The 22182-nt window shown below is 43.1% G+C and overlaps 1 protein-coding gene across 1 annotated transcript in view; it reads right to left on the bottom strand.

Annotated features, from left to right (window-relative positions):
• Positions 1 to 22182, bottom strand: part of LOC103212054 (MICOS complex subunit MIC25) — a 215284-nt gene that overhangs the window by 82221 nt on the left and 110881 nt on the right. The gene's annotated exons all lie outside the window — the stretch shown is intronic.

Here is a 22182-nt window from a genome sequence, read left to right as displayed (position 1 = left end):
AAGAATGTCCAGGTGTATAGAAGAGCTGACAAGGTGCAAGGTTGTGATGGCTTCTTGGCCACAGCCAGCTACCCCAAGGGAGTGAATAGCTGGACTTGTGGGCTTGGGACCATGGACACAGGTGACATCAAGCTCAATTGGCATAACATACTACACAAAAACATTGTTCTACATCCTACTTTGGTGAGTAGCAACTGGGGCCAGCTTGCAAGCAGCCAGCTAGATGCAACAATGGTTCTCTCCTGGTCCTGGGCAAAGACAAATGAAGAAAACCAAAGACACATGGAAACAATAAGTTCAAGAGTCAAGAAGACCATGTGATCCTCAGCCTCTATGACCATGAGACCAGAAGAACTAGATGGTACCTGGCTACCACTGTCAACCACCCGCAGGGGGATGGGTGCAGGAGATCCTGGATAGAGTGGAAAAACAATGTGGAACAAAACTCAAAATCACAAAAAAAGAGACCAGGTTTGCTGGTCTGATAGAGCCCAGTGAGACCCCTGAGACTATATAGACCCTAGTTACACTGGAATTGAACTCACTCCTGTGGCTTCCAGTAGAACAACAGACAGGCACATGGGGTGAACATTTTCATCACGTACATATATTCCTTTGGTGCAATTGATTACTTGCAGGAGAACAGAAGGGTAGTACTTGCACAGGAGATAGCTGGGCAGGGGAAAAATGCATGGGAGGGAAGGACAGAGAAGATGTAACTATGAGGAAGAAGAGGGAAGAGAGCTGTTACATTGTGGGCAACTGCAGTCAATGTCATGAAGCAAAATGTGTATGAACTGCTGTATGGAAAATGAATTTGCTCTGTAAACTTTCACCCAAATTAAAAGAAAAGAAAAAGAAAAAGAGTACATTGTAGGGATTGCAATGAATGTCACAAAACAAAATGTGTATGAATTGTTGAATGGAAAACCAATTTGCTCTGTAAACTTTCACCCAAGTAGCAATTTAAAAAAGAAATATATATAAAAGAATGACAGTACTGCACAATAGCTGAGAAAAAGGCAGCATATGTTTTTGGTAGGGTGCTTTCCATACATACACACACACATACACACACACAGACACATCTTTTTTCATATATTTTATGCAACTCTTATAATAATCCTATTAGATGGTTCATATGTGTCTCATTTTATAGACAAAGAAGCAGAGGCTCATCCAAGGCCACAATCCTAGAAGGTAGAAAAACTAGGGCTATCTACTCAAGGAAGGCTTCTGTGCCTAACTGTCTAAACTTAGTTGTAAGATGATAGTAAGCTGAGACACAGGGAAGGGAGGAACATTTGTGCATCTTCCTTCTCCAAACTCTAGGCCCTTACTCTCACTGCCATATGAGTCATTTTTAGAAACTTCACCATATTGGTTACTACCCACCTCAGGACCCTTCAATAGTGGGTCTTAGATCTGAGGCCTAGAAATGAGCCCTGTTCCCTGTTCCTCTGATTTAATGCCAGGTGTCTATTCCTTGATCCTGACACTTCGATCTCCTGTCTTATCTTCCTTGGGTAAAGTATTACTGATTGGGAGAGATTTTCTTTTTCTCAAATAGCCCTTATTTCCTGAAAGTCTCTTCAGCTGATTTGTTTTTAATTGAGTCATCACTAAGCTCTGAATAGAGCTATATATTATCATCTGTATTCCTGTGTAAAGAAGTTTTTTTTTCCCCTTAACTTTTTGTTACTGAGTTATGTCACAGTCCTGAGTAACTCATTCATATTCTCAGGCATGGTGTAACCCTCTGGAAACTGGCAGTACTGCTTTTGGTGCTCTGGTGTGCCTTGGATGAGGTCAAGACAGACATTGAGCACGTCTAATAATTCCATTTCTTGCTCAGGAATTGCTATAAAGACCATTAATCCAAGGAGCCTAGGTTCTTTATTATTATTACAAAAAATAAAATGATGCCATTGCAATTATAGCAGGGCTCAGACTGGAAGGAGGTGAGTCTGTAGGGAAATTTGCCTAGGGAAGAAATCTCCAGAGCCAGCAGTGATCTCCTTAGAGACAAACACTAAGCTTCCCTACGGGGAAGTGTTTTAAAGTATAGTGTTTGCGGGCTTGGAGCCCACTGAACTCCCTCTCAGGAAAGCGAAGACTCATTGACTATCCCGAGGTTTCTGCAGAGCTCTGCTCTGAGGATGGAGCACAGGCAACCCAAGAACTGGTGGCTTAAAGCTGTTGAAGAGGGGCCAACTCCTGGATGGAGAGGTGTACTTGCTCTGATAGTGCCACATGCTGCCTGGTGCTGAGGAGGGAGCACCTGGCTGTAGGTCATCTTGACTGAGCTCCAGGCAGTGCTGGTAGAAGTCTGATGGCTGTGCTGAGTGTACTGGTGAGCATGCTCCTCAGGCCCTGCCAGCCAATGGTTGTTTGGGAGGCTAAGGCTAGTTTTTGTGTTATTCTCATCTTTGAAGTTTTCTTTACTCAAAGTGAGGAAAAGCTGTGCCACAGTAATGCCTGCAATAGGGAGACACCTCCTGCTTGTATTTTCTTAGTACTTGGCCACAAGTGAATGTTTTCCTTAGACACAAAATGAGAATGGCCATTGAAGACCCAAATAAATGGCATGGCTCCCATGAAGAACTGGCCTTTCCTAAGTGCTTACTTGGAGCCAGGGATCTGCTGAGGGTCAGCAGAGACCACAGATATGACCCCAAACTCTTTTCTGGCAGGTAGCTTCTCTGCTCTTGGGCCTGTGGAGGCTCATGAGCAGCCTGCGCCTATATGAAGCAAGGGACAGACATTAAGCTCAGGGAGTACTGGTAGGAAATGTAGAATTGTAGGGAAGCAGATTGATGTGAGCTGCATTTGAAAGATGGAAGGGGGAGAGGGATTTCATTCTGGGTGCCAAGCTCCTCAAGGGCAGGATCCATTCCTCTACCTCTGTGGCTCATGCCCTTGGCACAAGGCAGGGTGCCCCCAGGCTCTCAGTGAATGCTGCTTGAAGTAAGGAAATGTGTAGATGAGAGAAGCCTGGTAGGAGAGGAGTTTGTGCCCAGAGCTGGAGGCTGGTGAAGGCCATGGTGTTGACCACTTAAAGGAGGTGTATATAATTATGATAGACCAGTGATCAAGGAGGGGCTTTTGTGTGTTTTTTCCCAAGATGCCTGTGGCTGGGCTGTGTAGACTGGGCAGAACAGACGAGGTGAAGTAAGAATAGAAGCAATGCTATAGCTGTTGTCCAAGCACAGATGATAGAGAGGCTAGGCCTGGGCACTTTGTGGAAGGTAATGGAGTAATGGGTACTTTCTCAATTATTTGTTTAACTTAAAAAGTGATGTATGCATGTGGTAAAATATTTAAGACAACGTAAAACTGAACATCTCTTTTTGGCCAACCCTAATCCCACTTGCCAGAGTGTTAACACTGTTCTATGTATCTTTTCAGAAATTTTTAATGCAGATCCAAGCATATATATTACCCAAGTAGAATCACACTATATTGTTTTGCACCTTGCTTTCTTCACTTAATAATTTCCTCAGAGTGCTTTCTCTCTCATTATATATAAACCTTTCTCATTCTTGTTAATGGTTACACAGCTAAAAATCATAGATTCTTCATGCTGGAAAGAACCTTCAAATCAGTGTGATCTAATTGCCTCATTTTGCTAGAACCTGGAGAAGTGACTCTGAGGGCACAGTGAGTTAGTGAAAGGAAAGAATTCCTTCGAGAGCTATTTAGACATAAGTGCTTCATGAGGGGCCAGATATTGGGGATGACAGATAGGAATGACCATCACTGGCCAGCTGCGTTTCATCAGTATCATCATCTACATTCATTATTCTGTTTTCAGCAGGGGAAGAGCAGTAGGACAAACCTCTTTCAGGAAGGAGGGAGGACTACAGAGAGGAAATGATATTCCTTCTGCACATGATGAAGTTGAGTTCACAATATTTTTGACTGGAAATGTCATTTGCGCCAGTAGAAATGTGTGACCAAGTTCTAGTTAGAGGCTACCTGCCTTGACAGGACAAACCACCAATCATTTGGAGAGCAAACATTTTCTTAGAAGTCATGAGACTATGGGCATATTCTTCTGTAGTTCTTTTAGGCAATAAAGTGAGCTTGTTGGGGGTGGGTTGTATGTTATTCCTACAGGCCCCAGACTTGTTCCTTTGCTGTATTTGCTGACCTCTCCCCCACCCCAACTACGACCTAGTCTTTCTGGCATCCTACCATATGACATAGGCCTATAGGGGAGAGGGCACCACTCATCTATCAGTTTGTTGTAATGTGGTGGCCTGTGTGTTGCTGTGAGACTGGAGGTATTTCAAATACCAGCAGGGTCACCCATGGTGGACAGATTTTAGCACAGCTTCCAGACTAAGATAGGCTGGGAAGGAGAACAGGACCATTCACTTACTTCTGAAAAAATTGGCCATGGAAAACCTAATGAATAGCAGTGAGACAGTCTGATGATATTACGGGAAAACTTTATAAACAGCCATGAAACACTGTCTGATGACAATGGGAGATGAGCCCCTGAGATTGGAAGGCACTCAAAATAATGATCAGGGAAGAGCTGTGTCCTCAAAGTAGAGTTCACCTTAATGACGTGGATAGAGTAAAGCTTTCAGGGCCTTCATTTGCTCAAAATGGGAAGAAACAGCTGCAAACATTTATTAATAATCAGAACATGGAATGTATGAAGCATGAATCTATGCAAATTTGAAGTTGTTAAAATGAAATGGAACGCATGAAGATCAATATCCTAGGCATTAGTGAGCTGAAATGAACTGGTATTGGCCATTCTGAAGCAGACAATCATATGGTCTACTGTGCTGGGAATAATAAATTGAAGAGGAATTGTATCACATTCATTGTCAAAAAGAACATTTCAAGATCTACACTGAAGTACAATGCTGTGAATGACAGTATAATATCCATATGCTTATAAGGAAGACCAGTTAATGCTACTATTATTCAAATTTATGTACCAACCACTAAAGAAAGCCAAAGATGAAGAAACTGAAGATTTTTACCAATTTATGGAGTCTGATATTGACCAAACATGCAAAACTTAGAAACAAAGAGTTATCAGTAGTTGGAAAATAAGGTCTCGGTGACAGAAATAACTCTGGAGATTGCATGATACAATTTTCTAAGGCTAATGACTTATTCATCACAAACACTTTTTTTTAATAACATAAATGGCAGCTATACATGTGGACCTCTCCAGATGTAATACACAGGAATCAGATCAATTACATCTATGGAAAGAGACAACAGAGAAGCTCAATATCATTAGTCAAAACAAGGCCAGGTGCTGACTGTGGAACAGACCATCAATGCTCATATGCAAGATCAACCTGAAGCTGAAGAAAATTAAAACAAGTCCATGACAGCCAAAATACAACCTTGATTTTATCCCACCAGAATTTAGAGGCCAACTGAAGAATAGCTTTGATGCATTGAACACCAATGACTGAAGACCAGACAAAGTTGTGGGATGACATCAAGAACATCATACATGAAGAAAGCAAATGGTCATTAAAAAGATGGTAAAGGAAGAAAAGAACAAAATAGATGTCAGATGAGACTATGAAACTTACTCTTGAATGGAGAGTAGAATAAAGTGAACAGAAGAAATGACAAGATAAAAGAGCTGAACAGGAGATTTCAAAGGCCAGCTAGAGAAGACAGAGTGATGAAATGTGCAATGACCTGGAGTTAGAAAGCCAAAAGGGAAAAACACATTCAACAATTCTCAAGCTGAAAGAACTGAAGAAAAAATTCAAGCCTCAAGTTGCAATACTGAAGGATTCTATGGGCAAAATATTGAATGATGCAGGAAACATCAAAAGAAGATGGAAGAAATACACAGAGTCTCTGTACCAAAAATAATTGGTTGATGGATCAACTACTTCAGGAGGTAGCACATGAAGGAAGTAGAAAGAACCAATGGTATTGAAGGAAGAAGTCCTAACTGCACTGAAAGAATTGGTGAAAAATAAGGCTCCAGGAATTGATGGAATACCCAATGAGATGTTTCAACAAATGAATGCAGCACTGGAGGTGTTTATACATTTATGCCAAGGAATATGGAAGGCAGCTACCTGGCCAAGTGATTGGAAGAGATCCTTATTTGTGCCCATTCTAAAGAAAGGTGATCCAACAGAATGTGGAAATTATTGAACAACATCATTAATATCACACACAAATAAAACTGTGCTGAAGATAATTAAAAAATGGTTGCAGTAGCATATTGATAGAGAACTTCCAGAAATTCAAGCTGGAATCAAAAGAGGATGTGGAACAAGGGATATCATTGCTGATGTCAGATGGATCTTGGTTGAAAGCAGACTACCAGAAAGATGGTTACCTGTGTTTTATTGACTATAAAAAGGCATTAGTCTGTGTGGATCATAAGAAAGTATGGATAATAGTGTAAACAATGGGAATTCCAGAAGACTTAATTGTGCTCATGAGGAACCTATACACAGACCAAGAGGCTGTTGTTGGAACAGAACAAAGGGATACTACATGGTTTAAAATCAGAAAGGGTGTGCATCTGGGTTGTATCCTTTCACTATACTTATTCAAGCTGTATGCTGAGCAAATAATCTGAGAAGCTGGACTATATGGAGAAAAATGTTACATCATGATTGGAGGAAGACTAATTAACAACCGGTGATATGAAGACAACACAACCTTGCTTGCTGAAAGTGAAAAGAAACCTGAAGTACTTACTCATGAAAATGGAAGACTACAGTCTTTAGTATGGATTACACCTCAAAAAAAAAAAAAAAAAAAAAAAAAAAACCAACAACAAAAAACTTCACAACTAGACCAATAAGCAACATCATGACAAATGGAGAAAAGACCTAAGTTGTCAGGTACTTCAATTTTACTTGGGTCCACAGTCAACACATGGAAGCAGCAGTCAGGAAATAAGATGTCATACTACAATGGACAAATCTGCTGCAAAACACTTCTTTAAAGTGTTGAGAAGCAAATTTGTCACTTTGAAGAGTAAGTGCGCCTAACCCAAGCCATGGTATTTTCAATAGCCTCATATGCATGTGAAAGCAGGACAGTGAATAAGAATAAGACCCAAGAAGAGTTGATGCTTTTGAGTTGTGGTGTTGGCAAAGAATACTGAAAGTACCATGGACTGCCAGAAGAATGAACAAATGTATCCTTGATGGAGTGCAGCTGGAACGATCCTTGGAAGCGAGAATGGCCAGACTTTATCTCACCTACTTTGGTAATAATGTCAGAAGAAACCATTCCTTGGGGAAGGATATCATGCTTGGTAAAGTAAAGGGTCAGCAAAAAAGGGGAAGACCCTCAACAAGATGGAGTGACACAGTGGGCTGCAACAATGGGTTCAACCATAGCAACGATTGTGAGAATGGCACAGGACCTGACAGTGTTTAATTCTGTTGTACACCAGGTTGCTATGAGTTGGAGACAACTCAATGTGACCTAATAAGAACAACACAGGAGAGAGGAATAGGTGAAACTCTTCTGAAGGAACTTAAGGTCATAATTGCATATGGCAGTGTAATTGCCCACACTGAAGATGGACCTCTTGTTTCTGAGATATCTAAGAATAGACAATTGTATGGAATAAACATTTTGGCTCACAAGTGAGAGCTGGAAAGACCCTTCAAAACCAAAAAATCCATTGAAGCTAAGTCAATTCCGAGTCAGAGTGACCCCATAAAAGAGTAGAACTGTTCCATAGGGTTTCCAAGGCTATAATCTCTATGGAATCTTTTTCTCATGGAACAGCTGTTGAGTTTGAACCACTGTGATTAGTAGCCAAGTGCTTAACCACTGTGTCACCAATGTACCTAAGAATGGTCCTTAGAGACTATCTAATCAAGATTGCCCAAAACTGAGTCTGTGTGTCCTCAGAGGTGCTCATTCACTTGCCAGGGCATATAATATGAAATTACAGACAAGAAAGGCACATCTTCTTGGAGCATCAATTTTACATGAAGTTTCAGAAGAAGAAATGCTATTTTTATACTAAAGCAAACACTGATATTATGGAATAGTATGGAAAATTCAAGTTACTTTCTAAGATAAAATAGGCAATTTCAAAGCAATTTTATCCTTCCTTGCTGCAGGCAACTTCAAGTTTTACCCCCTAGACCCTAGAGGGCATATGTTCCCTCTCCTCTGCTGTTTGGGACTTTGTAGAAAAATGTCTTATTTCAATTGGGTTAGTTTTTTCAAGAAAATGGACCTTTATCTTAAGGATGTATTCAGCCTAGAAGCAGAAGCTCTAAGGTTGGGCTCTAAGCAGCTCTGGGCCTTGGTCTCTGCTGCCCTCTGTGCTAGACTCTGCTTGCTTTTTACTGCCCAGATTCCTCATACCCTACTCTACTTTCTCTGGTCTCACAGAACTTCTCTCACATGGCTTTGGTTCACTTTAGTCCTGAGCCACTCCTGTGGATAAAGCCACTCCTGATGGATAAAGTGTAGGAAGCTTATTACCTCCATTATCAGCTGGCCACTTGCTTCTGTGCTTATTCCCAAGGAGAAATCTGATTTGCCCAGCTCATTTTTTCATATCAGGTCATAGCTCACTGGCCAGGCTAAGGAAAGGCTGCCCTTTGGTCATATCAGTCAGAGTTAGGAGTTCAGGATCATCTCTTATAAATCCTGTTCCCTTGGGTCAGCAGTGAACAGTGAGACAATTGACCCTAGAAGAGGTTATGGGCCAGTCAGTGCACAACAATTCTTACTTAGCCAGCACGTGGCACAGAGGAAAGTGAGGCACAGAAAGGGGACAAGTCAGCTGAGTGGTGGAGACAGGCTTCTCACCTCTCAGGTGACCAGCTGCTCCAACACATGAAACCTCTTTCCTAGCACATAACTCGTGGACCCTCTTGCTTTCCTAATGTCCATCCATACAGATGAATGTCCAAAGCCAAGCTATGATCTTAATGAGCACCTTTCTTCTAGCTTAGCAGAGCCTACCACTTAAGATGGTAACTCATCAGAAGCCTGGTCAGTATAGACTCTTCCTACATAAACACCCATTGCTATAGAGTTGATTCCAACTCATTGTGATCCTATAGGACAGAGAAGAACTGCCTCCATAGTTTCAAGATTGTAATCTTTATGGAAGCAGAGTGTCACATCTTTCTCCTTTGGAGTGGCTATTGGGTTTGAACTGGTGACCTTTTGATTACCAGCTGAGTATCCTAACCACTGTACCACCAGGGTGCCTCTACACAAACAAGTTGTGGAGAATTAGACGTGAGCAGAAGGAAGGGGTGAAGAGAACAGAGCAGGATGCATGGAAGCATGGATGCAGCCAGTGTGCTGTTGTGTTTTCAGGAGAGCAGTGGCTGCAGGGCCCACCCCCGCTGTCGCACACAGAGTTCAAGGCCCTGCTGTCGTGCTGACTCTGCAGGCTATCATCTGTGTGCATCTAAGCTGGCAGAGTTCCAAGAGCCATTAATCCTCTGTGTATCTCTCAGTACTCTGACCACGGACAAGGTTCTCGTCACAAGAATGTCATGATATCCGTAGATAACAACTCTGAATTCTTTTTCTTCTTATGGATTAATAGAGTGGTGAAGCTGAGGGTTAATGTGCTGGAGGGAAGGTGTTTCTCCTTTAACTAGGACATTATTATCAACAAAGCAGACCTGCTTTTTAATCTGATTTTATTCTGTTCATATTCTTTTCTTATTTTTTATTGAAGGACATTTTCATTCTCTATTGCCTGATGGATAGTGTAGGAAGCTTATGATTTTGAAGAGTTGGACGAGCTGAGTTTAAATCTTCCCTTTACTACTCTACCTGGCTGTGTGACCTTGCACAATTTTCCTCATCTTTCTGAATCTGTGTTCTCATTGACAGAAAGGAGATAACTTTTCTAGGCTTCTCTGCTTCATAGAATTCAGTGAGAACATTGACATTTGCATTGAGAACCTCTGGACATTCTGACACTTTTTCAGTTTGTCTTCCCTAGGTCCTCTGACATGCTCTTTGCTTTGCCTAGAAGTTCTTCTCTTCCCTGTCTCCTAGATAACTGTTACCTTAGAACTTCAAATACTGTAAAGGCTGGATATGGATAAGGGACACACCTCTGTACCTCTAGGTGACAGATCCAGAACTACTTAGTAGAATTTCCAAAGATGCCTAACATAGAGAAAGTTCTAAATAATAGAACTCTAGAATAAAGAAAAAGACTATGTTATGAAGTTGTTAGCACTATATGGTGGGAAAGGTCCAAGGTCAGGGGCTGCTTGCTAGGGATACAAGATTATGCTGGATGTTTGGAGGCTTGGCTAAATAATGGCTATGGATTAGATTCCCAGTGTGACTACAAAGTTTTCATGGCCTTTGGCCCAGATTATACAGTCTCCTTGGGACACAGTACCTCAACTGAAGAATAGCCAGCTTCCCCTGAGACAGGTTTTCAGGCCTACAAGGACACAGGAGCCCACTGATGGATATGATTTAATCAGGACAGCACCAGGAGGTTATGCTGAAAATATCAAGAGGAGGGATGAGATGGGACAGGAACAAAGAAACATCCTCCTTTCTGGCTCAGGAAAGAGGTTTTGGCCTGCCCAAGGAAAGCAGACAACAAAGCAGGCTACAAGACTGCATAGCTGGAGCTGGCACAGTCCTGGCCCTGTGATATTCAAGTCACAGGATGTTTGCCAAGGGTATCCTAGCATAGCCACAAGCACAGATACTTACCAAATGCCCAATGGCAGAGGCTGCCCTAGAATACATGGGGCAACCGAGGAGCTATGAGTGGTTCAGCAGCAAGGGGTGGTGCTGGGGCTCTAATGGAGACTCTGGAAGAGGATGAACTGTTGAACTGGTGTGGACAGGGCACCCTCTAGTCAGACTACAGGGCTGGAGGTTGGCCTTCAGCACTAAATTAGCATGAACCTTAAATAAGCCAATCTCACTTCATGCCTATTTCCTTATCTGTTGGATGAGAGTAATAATAGTACTTACCTTGAACAGTTATTGTGAAGATTAAATTAAGACACACTCAAAACAACGCCCAGCATAGAGAAAGAATTCTGCAAGTGTTACCTATTGTTACTAGCAGCTATTCCTTATTTCTTCTTTGTAGAAGGAGAATTATCCCGTGCCACACAGTCTGCCTCAAGAAGTAGGTATTATACACTGGTGGGAAACAACTCGTCAAATGTGGAAGGCAGCGCCAGAAAGAACCTCAGAGATCTCTTATCAGCTTATGTGTAACAGCAGCTAAGGGAATTGAAGCCTTAAAGAAGTGACTGTGAGGCCACAACATTGAGTATCAGAGCAAGAGGGGGGCCTAGACACAACCAAGTATTGTGTCTTTCCCCTAAAACCTTTACAGGGCCCACGGAGAAGTAAAAGGCCCAGGAAAAGATAGGTTCTCTCTGCAAAGGCCTTCACCAAGGCTACCTGAAAGCCAACCATTCCTTCTTCCATGCAGTCCACATTGACTGGGCATTAGCCAGTGTGCTGGGCTTCAGTGACATATCCCCAAGTGAGGTAGACATGGAGCTCATCATCAGGGAATGAGCAATCGTGAGTGTGTGCATGCATATGTGTGTGTGTAAGTGGATTCTCCACGCGCTGATCCCAGCACTCCTGCCTCTCCAGGATCTCAGGGCTGTGGTCATCGCTGTTCTCTCCTGCAGGCACCATGTTCTCTCTTCTACTGAGTCCCTCCCACTAGAAACAGATAAGCCTTTCTATCAGCCATCTTCAAATAACAAACTACCCTCCCTCGACCCTACCCCCTCCAAATGCTGCCTCTAACTGCTCTCTGTCTTCACTGCTTTCACCTCTTCCCTCCCCAGTCTGTTTTTTAGCTCACCCCAACCAGGTATTTCTCACCATTACATTACAAAAATATTGGTCAGGTCACCAATGGCCACATCTACCAAACACAGTGTTACTGTTCCATTCTCACTGTCCTCTTTCCTTACCTCTCACACATGATAACTAGCCTCTTCCCGGCATTCAGGACCCCACATTTGCTTGGATTCCCTGCATAGATGTTTGTCACAGGCACATTTGCTCTCTTCCTGACTTCCTCATGTTGACATAGTCTAGGTCCTGCCTGGGGCCTTTTCTTGCCTGTACTACCTCCCTAAACGATCTCAACCAGTCTCATGGCTTTATCAGTATTAAATATCCATCTCAAACTTAACACAGCCAAAACAAAACTCTAAATCTCACCCTCACATCCCAAAAATCATATACTCAGTTGTTTAGGACAAGAGCCTAAAATCCTTAATTCTGCTCTTCTCTTTAATTTAATCATTCAAAACATCAGTGAATCAGCTGTAACCCTAAGTAAGTTTCAAGTGCAACTGCTTCTCACTATCCATACTTGTGCATATTTCTGGTCCAAACAACTAACACCATGCACATCATAGCCAAACAACAGCCTCCTAGTTGATCCTCCTATTTCCAGCCTTGCCCTACTAGGTTACCCTCCTCAAGGCATCCACAACAGTCTTTCCAGCATGTAAAGTCCATCTACTTAAAACAAAACAGTAGTGCAGGTTCCCATCTCTTCCAGAATAAAATCCAAACACTTGCTGAGGCCCATATCATTTGGCTCTCCCACCTCACTGACCGCACTCTCCTGCACACCCCCTCTTGCTAGGCACTAGCTACACTAACTTTCTGTCCTTTGGATGGGCAAGCCCACTTCCTTCTCAGGCCTTTTTATTAGCACTTCCCTCTCAAAGATCTTTCCCAGATCTCTGACCAAGATCTTTTCATGTTTCCTAACTTCTCATCTGGATTTCAACTCAACTCAAATGTCACTTTCTTAGAGAAGGTTCCACAGACAACCCCTCAGGCTCTTTCCAACAACTGAAATTGTCTTCCATATTTTGCTCACTTATTTTTACTGCTAATTCTTCAGCAGCCAAAGCAGTGCTTGGGACACAGCAGCTGTGAGGTAAATGAACCTCATCCCATTCCTCACCTTGGCCACACTCTAATATCACTCAACACTTCCTAAAAAGCCCCTCACCTCCTTCCTTCTTCACCAAGAAATTCAAGGCCATAAGAGCTGGAGATTTGCTCTTTCCCATCTCCATAATTTCCTCTGAGCTGCTTGAAAAAGGAAGACAGAAATATGCTTTTAACTGTGGTATTGGCAAACAATATTGAATATATCGTGGTCTGCCAAAAGAATAAGGAGTTCTGGTGGCATAGTGGGTAAGGTATTTGGTTGCTAACCAGGAAGATGGCAATTCAAACCCACCAGCTGCTCTGTGGGAGGAAGATGGGCAATTTACATCTGTAAAAGTTTCACAGCCTTGGAAACCCAATGGGGGTCACTATGAGTCGGAATCAACTCGATGGCAGTGGGTTTTGTTTTTTATTGCCAGAAGAATGAACAAACCTGCCTTGGAAGAAACACAACTAGAATGATCTTTAGAAGCAAGGATAGCAAGACTTTGGCTCGCTCACTTTGGACATGTCATTATGAAAGCCCAAACACTGGAAAAGGACATCATGGTTGTAAAACAGACGGTCAGTGAAAACAAGGGAAACCCTGAATGTGATGGATTCACACAACAGCTGCAACAATGGATTCAAACATACCAATGACAATGAAGCTGGTCCAGGACTGGGCAACATTTTTTTCTGTTAGACATAAGGTCATTGTGAGTCAGACCAGCTTGATGACAACAAACCACCACCCACAGTCACATAAGACACTGCTACTTTTGGGGATGAGTCACAATTCTAAGTTAGGGATAGAGAAAAGGATCAAGAACCACTGCTCAGAAATACATCTTGTATCAGCCTTGAATTTTATGCTTTGAAGAACTACCTATATGGGATCACATGGGTAACAACTTGAAAGATTAGACAGAAACGTTAGTGGGCAGTGAATTTATGTTAATGGGGGAGGAACAATTCAGAAAAGGGTGAGAATGGTTGCACAATTTGAAGAACGTAATCAATGTCACTGAATTGTACGTATAAAAACTATTGCATTGGTGTATGTTTTGCTGTGCATATCCTCAACAACAACAAGAGTTCTTAGGGAACACCTAGCATAGTGACTTTCAAACTTTTAGGCAAAAGAGCTGTTGTTAGATGGGCTCTCACTTGGAGCCAAACACTGGTGCTACTTTCTTTGTAGTAGGGGTGGGACTCGACCAGTCCCAATTCTCTCCCACCAGCTTCCTCTCCTTCTCTGCTGTCCTAAGGGAACTTCATGGGACCCCTAAACTACAGTGGCAACTCAGGATTTCAGATTGATGGAACACACCACCCTGTTTTACAGATGGGAAGGAAGTTGTGTGCTATGTTCACCTGGTACTGCAGGCCCTGGCAGAGAAGAGAGCTGAGGAGCGAGAGCTGACCCAGGTGTTGCTGTCATGGTGAGGTATCTTAAACAGAGAAGAGAGTATATGGGTAGGCCATTTTTGAGACTCAAGTTCTTGTTTGGCTATTATTTCTTTAAACTGCTGACAATTCCCGGGCTTCACTGCCAGCAGTAGGGCTCCTCTCAATGGCACAGAAAACCTACAGATTTCCCAAGCTACTGGCACATGTTCCAGGGAAGCCCTGGCCACGTTTAACCAGCCCCTAGCTGGGGCACCTTTAAGGTCACTGTCAACCTTAGCCTGCTCTTTACACTCACCCCATACTGCCCCTGGGGAAACATCAATTGTGGGGAGCCTCTGGACTGAAAGAAAGCCTGCTGAGCCTGTCAGTTCACCAGTTCAGTGTCAACCTCAGAAAAGCGGTCCAGCCCCTTTGCTGGTTCCACTGTATGCACCCCTAGCCCTGTAAACACATGAGTGGGTTCTGGTAGCACACTGTCCCTTACAATGCTTTTTGTAGGCCTAAACACAGGCTGTGGACAATTCACTAGGCCCTTCACTGGGGTTGCTGTGGCAACAGCCACCCTCACATAAATTATGTTCCAATACTCCTGGAGTCCCAGTGCTCTGGAGACTTTGCAAGGAGGAGGTATAGAAAGGCAGAGAGAAAGAAATACAGTAGCAGTGTGAAGAAATACCCTCTCCAGAGGAAGAGATAGGCCTATGGGGAGCTGTAATGTATGCCAGTCTGATGAGGCCAGGTAGCCAGCATGGTGTGATCTGCAGGACCTGGGCTAGGGATAGAAGGTACAATAAGGAGCCATAGTGGTGGCTGATGAGCACGATGAGCATAAGAACCAAGGGTGACATGTTTCTGAACTGTCAATGCCCACAGGAGTTCACCTCTATAAGGCCAGGACCTGGCCCCTTCTCATCCATGCACTAAATCCACTGACACAGTGATTTTTGAAAAACACCCACATCAGCATCCCAGCCCTGCTTAACTCTTCAATGCTTCATTTTTAGCACAATGTTAAGCCCTTCAATGCCCTCTTTGCTCCTGGCCCATCACATTCTACATTCTACAGGTGCTAGAGCCTGGACTGAGGATGACTGGCAGCACTTTGTATGCCCATCTAGCATGTGTTGCTGTATTGAAACATACTGGTTACTTGTCTGACTCTCACTAAGCTATGAGTTCCTTGCAAACTGTGGTACCTGTTTCTTTGTCTTCATGTCCCGATACAGAGTAGGCTCTCAGAAATGTTTACTGAAAGGTACTATAGCCAAGAGGCAATACAAATAAGGCAAGGTCAAACTGCTTCTATCAGAAATAAATAGCCTTACAAGAATCACAGAAAGTAAGGGTAGCAGCAGTATGAGAACATGGTTGTTACTCAATGAGAAGCCTATGGAGATGTCTTATACACTCCAAATCTATGAACTATCTTTTCCCCAAATATCTAGGCTACTGAATTAGGAATAAAACAAGCCCTACTAGTATAACTGACAAATTAACAAACACATGTATTTATCTTTAGAAGAAGTAAAAGAAAAAAAAAAAGAAAGAAATGTTTACTGAATTGGCCTGTACTGTACAGATGAGCTAACCACTTCCTCATGAAGAAGGGGACATGTTGATCATCACTGTAGTGGAGGAGTCACACATTTCTTTCTTAGGACTGGAAGGCACCAGATGATCAGTTTCACACATAGGAGCTTCCATAGGCTTAGGCCTTGGCTCAGGCTTTTCCATAGGGAAGGAGCATAAGTCTGCCCTTGGATGGGGAGGTTCACAGTCATTACTGTGAATACAGATTTACTTTTCATCTCCATCATATCTTAAAATTTACTCTAGACAGCTGAGTGGTCTCCTGTCCCTGGATGAAAAATAAGGCAGCCCAAACAATTTCCTGATGAGTTTTAGAAAACCAAATCCCTGGTAATTTAAATGTCTGGCAGCATCTAATCTTCCCAGAGTACTTCTCATTCTCTGGCCCCTGCTAAATGAGTTTAACCTCTAAAATGAGTAACGTGGAAGGTGCAGAGGTGAGGGGCAAGAAAGTTTGCCTGGTCACTGAATGTGGGTGTTCTTGGAACATGGCAGGTATTAGGGCTTTTCTTGGGGATATTTAGAGGTAGACCAACCCCACATACCCTGCCTCCTCCACTTCCCAGCCCCAGTTCTCGCCTCTGGCCTTTGCCAATGTTGGTGAGTGCTCAACAGCACTGCCCTGATGGGAAGGTTGCACCTCAAATGAGGATGGATGGCTTACTCCTCCTCAGAGCAAACTCTGCCCCTTTCTCTGCCAAGGTCTGTTCCCCTCTGGATGCCTTCTTGCACAGGATCTAAGAAATTCATGGTCTCTGGGAAGTATGATTTCAGGAAGCAAAAGTTCTCAGAACCTAGAATGCAGAAGGGAGGGTGCACAGCAATGGAAACATCTCTTATTAATTTTAGCAATACTAATTGGAATGCAGACACTGGCACAGTACCTTGTATGTAAGTATAATTAAAAATCTACTGAATGAGGAATGGTTAAACAGATAAATATAATTAGGTGCAACAGAAGGGCAATTCTTAACTGTGCTTCAGCTCAGATGTTAGATGACAGAATACATTTCAAAGAGCTCTTTATCAATTGGGATTAGATTCAGCTAAAGATAAAAGAAAACCTACAGTAATAGTGGATCAAACTACTATTACATGGAAGGTGTTTTCTCTCTTATAAAAGCAGCCAAGATGCAAACAGTCCCATGTGGCATGACAATTCTGCTGCTGTCATCCTGGTGTGTGTCTCCCATTCTCAAGGCCACCTTTCTGTGATAGGTGTGGGTGGCTGACGTACCACATCCACATGTCAGGGATGGAAGGGAAAAAGGGGTGATTTCCAGCTAAGCCAGAAGCTTCTCAGAGGTCTCCACTTCTACTTATGTGTGTTTGCCTAAAATGAGACCACATGGCCTCACTTAGCTATAGGAGAGGCTGGGAATTATATTAGCAAGATTCTTTGTACCCCCAAAAAACCGTATTCTAACATCAAGGAAGAGATGGTTTGGTGGTAGAATTCCCATCTTCCACACAGGAGATCTGGATTCAATTCCTGGCCAATGCACCTCATGTGAAGTCAGGGGAAGTCTGTCATTGGAGGCTTGCATGGTGCTATGATGTTCAACAGGCTTCAGTGGAGCTTTCAGATGAAGACAGACCAAGAAAAAGTCCTAGAAATTTACTTCCAAAAATGATGCATGGAGTCACCATAAGTTGGGAGTTAACTTGATGGCACTAAAACAACAGCAATATCAAGGAAGAAAGTAAGAATGGACACTGAATTGACACCTAGTAGTTTCTGACCAGCCTGTTTTGTGTCCTCCTTCAGACTGGTGGCACAGTGCCTAAAGCATTTGACTGCTAATCAGAAGGTTGGTGGTTTAACCCACCAGCCACCTCACAGAAGGAACATGTGGCAATCTACTTCTGTAAAGATTTACTGCTTCAGAAACCCAGTAGGGGTTGCTATGAGTTGGAATCGACTCGATAGCGATGAGTTTGGCTTTTTTGAGTTCAGATCCAAAATCTCGGAGGCCTGGGATACAGTTGCTGGGTCTGAAGAAAGTGTTTTCAGGAGGCTCCTGGAAAGTGAGTGCCACATGGACATCACTGATATAGAGGGCAGAGTTGTTAGAGATATGGTTTTAGTAGGCCCCATTTTAGCCTCAGGAGACTGGGCTTTTCTGAAGCCATTTTCTTGGGCCTTCACACAGGGAATCTTAACAGTATGTTAGTTTCACAGATTATCTTGCATGACTTCCCTCTTCTCATACACACCTCCAACTGATACTGGAATATCTCTAGTACATCTATGATATTGATAGAAATAACGGTATTTAAGTCAAGAAGCCAGGAAATCGCTTAAGAAAAGAAAATGATTAACAACAATAAAAATTTCCATTTATTAAGCACTTACTCCATGCTGTGATGTTAATCTTTATGACTATTCTGCAATGGAAGAGTTATTGAGAGACCCACTCTGTAGACTGAAAAAAAATTATGCTCAGAAGTTTGTCTAAGGTTACACAGTCAGTAAGGGGGCAGTGTTGGGATTCCAATCCAGGTCATCTGCTTTGAGGTGAATTATTTTCCATTATGCCAAACTGATAAAACCACATTAAAACCAGGCATAAGTAGAAAGTGCACACACACAGCACAGATGCCAAAAATGGTTCTCATCAAACTCTGGAGAAGATATATCATCTTCATGCTATTAAAAACAAGATCAAGTCTTGGGCCAAATCTAGGTGATAACCTATTAATATTAATAACTTATTAAGCCAAAGAGCCACAAATGAAAGAAAAAAAGAAACTGTAGGGTTCTGAGGAGAGGTACTGGGACAGGGCTGGGAGCGAAGCTCTGGCTGCTGACAAGCATGAGACCAAGCAGTGCTTCAGGGGCCCCCAGAGTAAGCCTGCTATGGAAGAAGGTGGGTAAGAAGGCCCTGGAGCCCCTTCCTGGGATGTAGGATGTTGGGATACAGGCTGTACAATGGCCTCTTCCCTTGCTTCCAGTGGGTTCTTCAAAGCACAGGAGGTGTGAAGACAGAAGGGAAGGAGGAGAATAAAGATTTCCAATCATAATGTTTCCTTCATGATTGTAAGCCCTGAGCTCTCTATCCAGGAAAGGGCATGATGAGAAGCAAGCAAGCTCCTAGGCTGAGGAAAAGAAGGAGGAAAGAAGCCACAGTCCAGGGCAGCAGACAGTTGGGAAGGGCTGGAACAGTTACAAAGCCTTGCTGAGCAGAGAACAGGCCTACACAGGCCAATGACAGCCAGGTCCTAGTGGGGAAACAAGCAAAGGGGGGAACTTGGTGCATGGCATGGATGGGATGGCAATGTGAGAAGCACACAGCCCTCACGGGTCAGAAAGGGCTTCTTAGAGGGAAGTAGACTCAAAGTGTGGTCTGAAGGCTCCAAGACCCTTTTTGGGGAATCTGCAAGGTAGTGCTTTTGTGAACACATATCTGTATAAGGCCAGATTTCCCCCATATACTTCAACCAAGCAATACATCACAACAGACCAAATGCCGACGCAGATCTGAGAGTCTCCTATTAAACCAGACAAATCTCTGGACATGTGCAAACATGTAAAACAAGGCTGCTTTCCCATTAAACTTGTTTTCCTTTTGAAAAAATTATTTTTTATTGAAAATGTTACATATATTAACATCTAGTAGGATTATTGCTATTTTAATACACATAAGTGAGCTATTTAAAAATATTCTGCTTCAATTTTTAATATGGCAAATATTGATAGCTATCATTCATATAGGAGTTCTGGTGGCATAGTGCCTAAGGCATATGACTGCTAACCAGAAGGCTGAAAGTTCAAACCCACCAGCCATTCCTTGGAAGGAAGACTGGGCAGTCTACTTCTGTAGTGATACTGCCTCAGAAACCCAAAGAAGGGTTGCTATGAGTCAGACCTGGCTTGACAGCAATGAGTTTGTTTTTTTAGTTATTATTCATAGAAACAAAAGTTCTTGGGAGTCATCAATATATTTTTAAGCATGTAAGGGGTCTTGAGCCTAAACAGTTTGAGTACTCTTGGCATGGATGCCTCTGAGGGAGGCAAGTCCATCCTATACTCCTAATACACCAAGAAACACAGGTGTTAGAGACATCTGGGAAGCAGGGGAAGCCAGGGGAAAATGTAGGAGTTAGGGACGACCCTTAAATCTATAGTGAATAGATGCTCACTGTGGGTGAAGTGTGTGTGTGTGGGGTGACTGGGGACTCTAATTGTCCAGCATCCACTTTCCCTTCTTATTTCTACCTTCACCTCTGCACTAGAGCCACCTATTCCCACTGGACACAGTCTGTTGGCACTTTAATCAAGGGCCTGCATGACTCATGGAAGGCCATGTGGCATCCCTCTGTGGATTGGGCATGCTGTCTGAGAAGAGCTGTATCCCAGTCTCTGCCTGTACTATCTCCTCACCTCACTGCAAGTGTAAACCACCTTGAGGCTGCCCTGGTTCTCCACCATTTCCAAGGCTCACTCTTCCTTCTTTCTGCCTAGTCTATGAATCCCTTTTGCTTATCTCAGCCAGTCAGCCTCAGGTGACTTGTAATCATTATCCCCGCCTGTCACACACTACATATCCTCTGACCACCTTTTGATGTCCCCACCTCATCTGCACCACCTCAAACTCTACCATATGCCACATACCCCAGGCATCCATGTGTCTTGTGCCTCCGCCCTCACTGCACTTCCACCTTTCCCAAGCCTCCACCATCCCTGTGCCCCATGTGCCCCACACCTCCACATGCCCCAAGCCTCCACACTCCCCATGCATCCATGCTCCTGCATCTCCCTCCATTCCAAATTAATCTTCTACAGAATGTTGACAATGTTCTCCAGACTAGACTCAAGCAAAGGATTCTCTTGTGATCCTCTGAGCAGGAAGAAGCCCCTCCTCACAAACTTCTATCACATATCACACCACACCACACTTCATGTCACTGAGCAAAGCTCAGTACTCCTGAGGGTAGCAGCCATGCTTTAGACTTCTCAGCAGCCCCTGATGTATCACAGGCATCCAATAAATGTTTGCTTCTCAAAGACTAAATCTCAAGCTTTTACTGGTTTTTCAAGACCAAGCTTGGTATTCCTCTGAGCTGCCTTGCTACTTCTACCTGATAATGGCTGTGCTCATCACATGCTGCTGCAAGCATCTTCTCACTTGTCTACTACAGGGTTCAATCACTGTGTCTCCAGCACCTGGTCCAATGCCTGGCACTGAGCAGGTGCAGTACAAAGGCTGCTGAGTTCAGGTGGTTGCAGAGCCATCCTGCTCCACTCGAACTGCTGCCTGGGCAGCACAGATGCACAGCTTCTACATCTTTTGTCAAGGGAGTATAAGGTCAACCCAGTTGGCAGTAGGAAGGGATGTGCGTTGGAGAGTATGTGGGTAGCAAACAAGTCAGTCACCTTTTCCTTGTCCCTGAAGGAATGAAGCTATAAAGGAGCAAGTTACTAAACTCTAGACTTATGAACTGTCAGCCATCTCCTTGACAAGCCCCATCTGTCTGTGTAGCAGAGACACAGGTCTAGTTGCAGACTGACCAATGATGAACATCTTGTCTTTTTGGCTCTACACAAGGGTGAGTTGAGGATATTCATTTATCTTTCCAAATAACCCTACTTTAAGTATAGTTAAAAGACTTCAGAAAAGGCAAACATTTTAAAATAAAACACTTTAAGTCCAAAGCATAATACATATTGTTGTTGTTGTTATGTGCCATCGAGTCGGCCCCGACTCATAGCGACCCCTCCTTGGGTTTCCAAGGCAGTATCACTACAGAAGTAGGTTGCCCCATTTTCCTTTCAAGGAGTGGCTGGTGGGTTTGAACCACCAGCCTTAAGGTTAGCAGTCAAGTGCCTTAGCCACTATACTACCAGAGCTCCTATAATATATATAGTAAGACCATAAAACTGGACTGGAGGGGGACAGGAGGAAGGTAATTTGCATGAGTACAGAATCTAATAAACTTATTCTAAAGGACTGCTCACCAGTCTATTTGTTTGAAAGTCTGAAGTAACAGAGTACATGAGCCACCTTTCGTAAAGTAGAGTAAGGGTCAACGTGCATCTACTGGGTCATTTCTTTACATGTTTGTAGTAAAGAAGCTTCTGTTTTTGAAATAGAATTGGTCTTGGTGATGGTGTTTAAATTTAGGTGTTTTAAATAAATACATTTAAATAGTATTCCTAGAACAAACTTTCAAAGAAATCAATACAATTTAACAGCCACTCACTAATCTTTAACTTTTATCATTCACATCTGTGACCCTTACCCTATGGTTGTTGTTGTTGTT

The sequence above is a fragment of the Orycteropus afer genome, unplaced genomic scaffold (genome assembly GCF_000298275.1).
Source record: "Orycteropus afer afer isolate SDZICR_OR568_19922 unplaced genomic scaffold, OryAfe1.0 scaffold00843, whole genome shotgun sequence".
Classification (NCBI taxonomy): domain Eukaryota; kingdom Metazoa; phylum Chordata; class Mammalia; order Tubulidentata; family Orycteropodidae; genus Orycteropus; species Orycteropus afer.
Note: the sequence above shows the minus strand (reverse complement) of the source record. Positions and strands in the feature narration are given on the sequence as shown.